This window comes from Halyomorpha halys, unplaced genomic scaffold, assembly GCF_000696795.3.
Source record: "Halyomorpha halys isolate HHAL.00 unplaced genomic scaffold, Hhal_1.1 Scaffold4.1, whole genome shotgun sequence".
Lineage (NCBI taxonomy): Eukaryota > Metazoa > Arthropoda > Insecta > Hemiptera > Pentatomidae > Halyomorpha > Halyomorpha halys.
Genome location: NW_027116287.1, coordinates 1,239,058 through 1,247,254, shown reverse-complemented (window position 1 = coordinate 1,247,254; position 8,197 = coordinate 1,239,058).

Below are 8,197 nucleotides of genomic sequence, written 5' to 3'. Positions count from 1 at the left end.
TATATATATATATATATACACACACACATATATATAAATGAAAAATCAATGCTACTTTACAGTTGACTGTTCTAGGAACCTATTTTAAATCTTATCCTTGCACTTTTTATGTTCTTTTATTTTATTTTCAGCTCAGGAAAAAAAAAGACAGAAGAAGCTTTTGAGATTTCATGTTACTTGCATTTTAGTTTTTCCTGTATCCAATTTTTTATTTATTTTATTTACGTTCTTAGACCATTATGAATAATTTGAGGGTTCATGAAATCATCTATGAACTAATTTCTGTTAAATCATAATGTATAGCTGGCACTATGCTTAGTGGAGGAGTGCATCATTCACAGGTGACTTCGTGACGAAGTAGTGAATTATTTTATGGCTTTTATCCTTTTTAAGATCGAGTTCGAGCAAAGAGATCTTTCACTACAAACAAGTTAAATAGTTTAATACCTTTACTGCATAGAAACGTCAACGGTAGGAGAGATCGGCGATTTGGCATACAAGAAAACCCAGGGCGAAAAACTGATCATTGCTTGAAATTTGCTCCTGTTTCAATAACGTTTACAAGCAATTTTGAAGATTACATTCTCTTTAAATTATGTTTTATTAGAGTTTTCTCAGTTTGAATAAGGTTCTCAAATTTCTCATATTCTAGCTGAGTATAGACTTAAATTTATCTACTATAATTACATCCATTTTAAGTAATATTTCAATTTCTTCACCAAATAATAGTAATATTTTGATTTTTTTTTATTCAAAAATTATTTATTTTACTGCTAATGAGAAATACTTTCCCAGGGTGTCTAGCCCCTTTTAGGGGTCAGACCCCACCGAAGATTTTACAGACTTGGAAAATTACGAACAGAAAATTAATAATTGTTGATAGATGATCTCAGTGGCGGTCAAGAAAGCAGAAAAACTATTTAGTAGTAAACGCTATTTCAGGTTTTAGTCCTGATGAGTCCGTGCAATGTGGAGCGAAACGTCAATTCCTAATAAATAGTTTTTCTCATTTTTTTTTTTGTACCTTTATTCACCGCTATCCGGACCATATTCCTACAATACAAACTGTATACATTATTATGAAAAGGTATATGGTAATGGAGACAAAAATATATGGGAGAGTATGTGGAAAATATGGGCATATTGCATATGGGCCTTATAAAAAAATTATATTAACAAAAAGATGGAAAAGGCCTTTTTTATATTGTAATATTACTAAGTTCATATCAAAGAACTTAAAAGAGCGAGTAAAAATATTGGTTAATAATTATTTTCACTAAATATCATTGGATTTGACATTTTTTTTTAAAAAAGAAGGTGAATTTCTTGAAGATTCTTAAAAAGGCTGAATTAAGTTGGATCTCGAAGATTTTTTTTTTCGAACGATTACCTTAGGCAGTTAGGAAAGTAAAAAAAAAAAAATGAAATCACATTGAATAATAAAATAAATGGTTCCGGACGACCCAACCTTTTTTTTCTCTCTCTTTAAAGTCCTCGAGGGACTTGAGAAAAGGACGAAGGATGTAGTCTTTCTTAGTAATGAGAGGGAAATATTTTAATATTTTACGAAGGAGAGGAAATCGAATTAGACGATGGGAACATGTTGACAGAACTTCCCCTTCAGTTGAGGGACATCGTCTTAATTGAGCTACTTCCTTCGACAAGGAGGGAATGTTATTCAAATCGTCTTTAAACAAGTGGAAGGGAAAAACTAAGCGAGCGGGATTTTTTTTATATTTCCATTTCTTTTTTTTATTCGTTAATTCGAAAAATCTGCGTAGATTTTCACTCGTATTTATATATCCCCGTGATTGGCTAAGAATTATTTAAATTTTAAGATTTTATACGGATGTTTGTAAACTTGACATTTCATTGAATAGATACTGTTCCTCAAAAAAGTATTGACACACAACTTTGTTTTTTGTATCATTTAAAAAAAAAAAAAAATTATTTTTAAATATTTTTGTTTAATAAAATATTCATAAGAATCGCAAGTAGAGACTGCCTCAATAGAGATGAATATAGGGAAAAATTATGGAAGATAAAGGTCCTTGTGGGTGAGAAGGGAGAGAGTATGGAGCGAGAAAGAAAGAAGAGTGCAATCTGAAAGAATGAAGAAGAGGTGGGAAGAAAGGAAAGGAGGGGAATGTGAGGGGAAAATTGGGGAGAAATAATATCGGCATGGTCTGTCTATAAGGCCGTTTCGTGTCTAAATATATGTATATATTCATAAATACACATAATTGTAAAAGAAATATTAAAAATTTATAAAATTAAAAGTAAAGAAAATATCTTTTTTAGAAAGTCAAAAAATTATTGGCACACTTTTGTTTCGGTACATAATGTTTTATCAATTTGAACTGGATGCCACAAATATTTCGTCTTCATATCATAGCCGTCTCTGACAGCCTACAGTCTTTTTGACATTGAGGAAACAAAGTTTTGCGTTAATTCTTGATCAACTTTCGCCATTCCTCAGATAAAGTTTCCTTTAGCAAATCTTTTGAAGAAAGATTATTTTTCTTATATTCAAGTCCAATAGATACCATAGGTGTTCTATAACATCAATGAGGTGGCATTTTAAGTTGCCTGGGAACATCCTACAGCATCCACTCTTCCGTTTTGTTAGCGTTTACTTGGAGTCATTGTCTTGGAAGACATAATTATCTTTGATTCCCAGACACTAGTTTTTAAATTATGCCTCAAAATATCGACATATTTTTCGGCCTTCATAATACCATCAATAAAGACAAAGTTTCCAGTACTATTTCACAACATGCAACCCCAAAGTTGGACACTTCCACCTTCATGTATCATAGGTGGGGCTGAAATTCAGAATTAGGTTTTCGCTAACTTACCATAATAATTATATTATATAATTAAGCAGTTTATGAAATAAATATTAGTTCTGGAAAATATCTTAATGCTATTGAGATTTATAGAAAAAGGGGAGTGTGCCAAAACTTTTTTGACCCACTGTATATCAGGTTAGAAATATCAGTAATAGGTATTACTGATTAGGTAAAAAAAAATGTTTGTGATCTTAATCAACATCTTAGTACATTGCAAATGTATGACAGGGTTACTGATTTTTTGTCCCTTAATAATGAAAAAATAGTGATGAAAATATTAAACAACAAACTTCTACTGTAAATAACCAACTTTACTCCATCAATACCTAACTTGGGCCCGTATTACACTGAAAAAGTTTTTGTCAAAAATATTTTATAAAAGTTCTATAAAATATCTTTGTCAAAGAAATGCTATGAACACAACATAATTTAATTAAACTATTTTTAAAAAATGATCAAAGTTCAGTGTGGTACAATGGTAGGTATGTAAACTGTTTAATTAATCAAAATAATTAAAGGGCTATTTCTTAAAATAATAATTCATTCATTAAAATAAAGTTATATATTTCTAAGACAGTTATTTATAATCATCTGATGATGGCTATTTTACTATTTTCTCATTATTGAAATACTTACATTATAATACAAAAACTCCAAATAATTATTTTCAATTATAACTATAGTTCTGGAATAACATTTAAAATCCATAGATTACATTAAAAATGAGATAGTTTACAACCATTGCACAACTGTCTTAGCCACTGGCATTTTGTAGACTGTATGATAGCATTTATAGTTAATCATACTGACATATGTAATATAATTTGACATACAAATATTTTTATGTCAAATTATATTATGTTAATTTATTTAAATTAATTTACAAAATATCGTTTTTCGGATTGAAAGATCGTTGATTGACTATGTGTTATGTATACGGTCTGGGTGCTAAGTTCTCAAATAGTAAATAAACTATTTATTGTGAGCCAATTTGCAGGGCTTCGGCAGTGCTAAAAAAGATACAAATAACTAAAATAATGCGACACAGTAAGAGAATAGATAATATTAAATAAAAGTAAACTAAGGTGTGGGTAAAAATGATTCAAAATATATGAGAATTAATATAAAAATGTTCATTTTTATCGCTGTTTAGATTTCTTCTTATCTTTAGAGAAATCAGAATAAATGTATATATTATTATTTCTGGTAACATAACTGATGTGGATTGTACGTTTTTATATAAAAATGAAATATCTAATGCTTGATATTACAGTAAAATATATATACAAGTATTATAAAACACTCTGTTGCACCCTGCATTGGTTAGTGAATTGAAAAATTTTAACAACTGGCAAGGAATAAAATTACAATTTTGAATTTTGTAACTTGGATGGACGTTTAGAACTGATTTAGGTGATCTCTGATTATTGAAGTTTTATAAAGAGAGCTTTTTTACTCCTTTCTTCCTCAGCTTCTTTTGCCCTCTTCTGCTATTTGAAGAAGAGTGAATTTACTCACTCATGGGAGAGGTTAAACAAACCCAAATAGTAATTAAACTATTTATTATGAGCCAATATTTCAGCTCACATAGCAGGGCTTCATCAGGGCTAAAAAAGATGCAAAGAACTAAAATAATGTAACAAAGTAAGAGATTAGATAACATAAAATAAAGGTAAACTAAGGGATGGTATATATTATCTTACTTTGTTACATTATTGTGGTGGTTATTGTCTTTTTAGCGCTTATGAAGCCCTGCAAAGTGGGATGAAATCTTGGTTTATAATAAATAGTTTATTTAATTTTTGAGTTACTTTAACCGCACCCAATATTGTTTTTTTTTTAATGATTAATAAGATAAATAATATATTAAGTCATACAAAAAAATTATTAGACATCAGTTGCCTTCGGGTTACAATGACTGTCCTGGAACAACACTATTCCAGGTATCAGACAGTTGTGATAGATAAGCAAATAATTACACTGTGATAAAGTACACTTACCTCAAGTAGTTCAGTATAGTATGCCTACTCTTTTTGTTCTGAATTAGGCGCTATTTATTATTTTTTTCCTAACCATATTCCTTCCTCATGGATTTAGGCACATCCATGGCCTCAAGATCCCATCAGGAACCAGGTGTTCATCAGCCCTTCTTTTATTTCCTATCCATTCAGACCGAGCATTCATCTCCTCGTCTGAAATCTCTCTCTACAATCTCTAATTTCATCTCTCCCCTCGTAGCAACCTGCGACTGAAGCATAAAGCAGGTTGCTACAGACCAGATATCACTTGGGATTGTAAAATTTGGACTATGGTACATTCACTTCTTGCTTTTCAATATTAAAACCTGCTTTTCCCTGTTTTTAAGTAATGAAAATAATTATTTATACTTTGTTTTTATTTAAAATTACATTTCACTCTTTTGAGAACTACTGCCTCTTGAAGACTTTACTTAGGAGATAAAATGTTTTTGATGAAGGTATAGAGGATAAATCAAAACAACAAATTACATCAATGTACACAATTTATTAATATACTTCCATATAATACATTTTAGCTTACAACTAACTCTGAAGCAATAACAGACTTACGTACTATATACATAATCTATACACATCAGCAACCTAGGGAAAAAAAAACAAACACAAAAAATAAAATTGCTACCCCTGCCTCCATTTAATGAAACTTTTTAATTTTTTTTTTATTATCTTGGTCGAAATAAAATAATTTTATGGTCATGTATGAAGATACAAACTCAAATAAACAAAACTACAAAAAATAATCCTTGAATCTATAATTGAATGATACATTTCATTTTTTCAAAATATTTCAATTCAAATCCTTTAAATTTTCATTTATAATTGAAACCATAATTTATCATTTTATTTATAATAGAAACAGCCACTCTAATATATGGCACATTACATCACATTATAAATTTAAGATGATTTGTTCCTTCTGTTTTTTTTTTTCTTTTTTTTTCACATGTGGAACACCTATAACATACAACAGTTTAAGGAAAAATGGAAATGACTTCTTTTATGAAGTTCATTCCTATTAATTACAACCATTAAAGTTAAATAAAGTTTTAAGTACCATTGTTCATTACATAATGTAAGGTAAACTACAAGTAAGACAAAATTGTCAAATATTTTTTAACATTGTTGAAATATATTAGTTTTATTTAGAAACATATAAGACACAGAACAAGTAGAAGACAGACCAATGTTAATAACTAGTTCGATTTGGGAACAACAGCATTCACAGGACCATGAGAAGACATTTTATTTTTTTCTTAGAAACTGTCGGCGACAATTAAACTACAGCTAGTTTTCAATGTAAGGCACGACAACAGTTACAGTATTCAGCAGAATTATTTTAAATTACGATCTAAAATAGCCGCAATATTATTTTCTTATAAATACTTCATATTCTCCCGTTCGGGTGCAAAAATAAAGTTGGTACAATAAACTTCTTCTTTTTTTTTTTTTTTAATATAATCGTTATCGTACTTGAGCATCTTTTAAAAAGTGGCCATTCCAAAAATATTTGACTAAGCGTTGGAACATTTATGGGGTAATCGGAGATTGCTAGGTATAGTTCTAGTGGGTCAAATCAAAATAATAATCTATACTTATAGATTTAAAAATTATCAGAAACTTCTTCAAATGGACACCTCTTATGGAAATTCTTCAAGATCCTGGACATAACAGTTCAAATTTAATAATTCTGTATGCTTATTTCATTGAGCCATTGTAATTAAATTTTATTATCTGACATTTCCCAACTCTTTAGAAAGTAAACCAAAAAGTTTGTACAAAACCTTGCTTACAAGAACTATTAGGTTGCAGTAGATGAAATGTCACTTATCAGGATGCTTTTATTTAGAATATATATAATTTTAAGTGTAAATTTGGACCTTTTCATCAACATAATTGAAGACAAGAGTAGACGAAGGTGTTACGTGACATTTAAGGAATTTTTTTTTTTAATTTAAGGCAATCCACACCCGTGGTGATGTTTGCCTAGGCTAACCAATGTTCAATCTCCAACATATTTCTGATAACATTATTTACTATGCTTGATAATATGAGCTGATGTATTAGTAATATTTAAGATGCAAAAACAATCCGATAATTGAAAGAAAATAATAACAAAACAGTAAATTAAATCAGATTAAATGATACGTAGAGTATAAAAAAAAAAAAGTACATTATTATGATTATTATATAAAAAGAAAGAAAGTATTTTAAGATAATAACAGTAGATAAACATAAATATAATTGAAAGGGGAAGAAAAAATAATAAAAATAAATATAAAAAAAAAAAATAATGGTATATATATGACAGAAATTTTTCCTTTACAGAATATTTTAAGTAATCCTTTCTTCATAGCACCTTATCAAATTTTTCTTAATCTTTAATTTTGGTTGTTTTCAGAAGTTAAAATCTGTATTTTTCAGTTTAAAATAATAATAAATAATTATTAAATTCACTTTTTCTCAGAATCATGTGCTTGTAAGTTATCATGTTTCTAGCCAATAATGATTTCAATTATCAATTTTTTCCTTTTCAAGATTAACCTTGCAAAGGGTTAAAAACTGAAGTTTGGACCACTTTCTCAAATGCCAATACTAAATACCTTTCAGGAATTTATGTCCTTTCAGACCCTAAGCTTTTGAAAGTGGAAATTAAAAAACTTGTTCCTTGGAAGAATTTTATAGAAATTAAGAAGGTTATTTATTATTGATGGTAAGTTTCCTATACCCCCTGTCTGAGCCCATATCTTCCTGTATACCTTATCTGCACTAATTGAAATTAAAATAGCACATTATGACTAATCATAGCAAGAAAACCTTTAAGAAGCATAGACAAAAGAAAAAAAGGGTAAAAATATAACACCAAACATAATTTTTTGTTTAAGGTTATCTAATTTTTACATAGAAGTTATTGGCAGCTCATCATACATATATTGATTAATTAATAAAATTACATCAGTACATAGTTTATAAAAGAGACATTTCATATATTGCAACCGGATATATGTCTAAGTTTTCCTATAAATTATTCTAGGAGTATCTCAGTCCATGGATAAATAAAATTCATTTTCATGTCAGTTAATAACATTTAAAAACAAAATTACCCAAATAAATATTAAAATTTGTTAAATAAATAATTTACCTGTGTAGGGGTCTGGTCCATTAAAAAGAAGTTATATTTCATTTCGAAAATAAATTCTTGAAGGTAGTTAGTAATTTTTTTTTGGGTCAGGGTGACACTAAATACGATAGACTAAATTAAATTGGCACTTAATACACTTATTTTGTTTTACTTAGTCTAAACATATA